This window comes from Pseudophryne corroboree, chromosome 3 (assembly GCF_028390025.1).
Source record: "Pseudophryne corroboree isolate aPseCor3 chromosome 3, aPseCor3.hap2, whole genome shotgun sequence".
NCBI classification, from domain to species: Eukaryota; Metazoa; Chordata; class Amphibia; order Anura; family Myobatrachidae; genus Pseudophryne; species Pseudophryne corroboree.
Genome location: NC_086446.1, coordinates 93,964,693 through 93,965,415, shown reverse-complemented (window position 1 = coordinate 93,965,415; position 723 = coordinate 93,964,693). Strand labels below are relative to the sequence as shown.

The following is a 723-nucleotide window of genomic DNA, read 5'->3' as shown; positions in this document are numbered from 1 at the left end:
TTTAGGGATACCGTAAGCCCACATCGAATACAATATATATGTTAAATTGTGCTCTATTATTGTATTATCTTCTTCTTGTGTGGATAAAACATCCCCTATGAAAGGGTATATCCACATTGAATTTGTTTAGGGATACCGTGAACCCACATTGAATACAATATATATGTGAAATTGTGCTTTATTATTGTACTATCTTCTTCTCTCATTTGAGATTTCATCTCTCATTCTATTCCGTGGACTCTCGTCTACGATTCCTAGGAGCAATCCTGGGTCTAACATAGACAGCAGATCCACACTTCTTCAATCTACTGGATAGGTGCACTCTCATTGGTGAGTGGAACACCTCATCGACGTGTTACTATCATACCTCACCGCTAGAGCCCAATCTCGTCCGATCTTGGAAGCAAAACGGTGATGGGCTGGGTCAGTATCTGTGGGGTGACCCTCAGAGAATACCCAGTGTAGTAATTTGAGGTTGTTTCCTTTCAAAACTCAATACCAACAGCAGGATCACCACTGCTTCTTCCTTCCTACCTTGACCTACCCTGATTTTTTCAGGCAGGAACTAATTAGAAATCAATAAATTTGTCAATTTCAGTGACACTAGGCACACCCACCAGGGTTCATGTGCTGATAAAACATTCCCATAGTGAGTTAAGCATGTGTGTCGACAGAGCACTTTAAACATTAGAGGATGAGATGTGACAGTAGATATGTGAGACA

The 723-nt window shown here is 40.8% G+C and overlaps 1 pseudogene; it reads left to right on the top strand.

The window, feature by feature from the left end:
* The first annotated feature begins 353 nt into the window (after positions 1-353).
* On the top strand, positions 354-471 carry LOC134898229 (5S ribosomal RNA; annotated as a pseudogene).
* Positions 472-723: the final 252 nt, after the last annotated feature.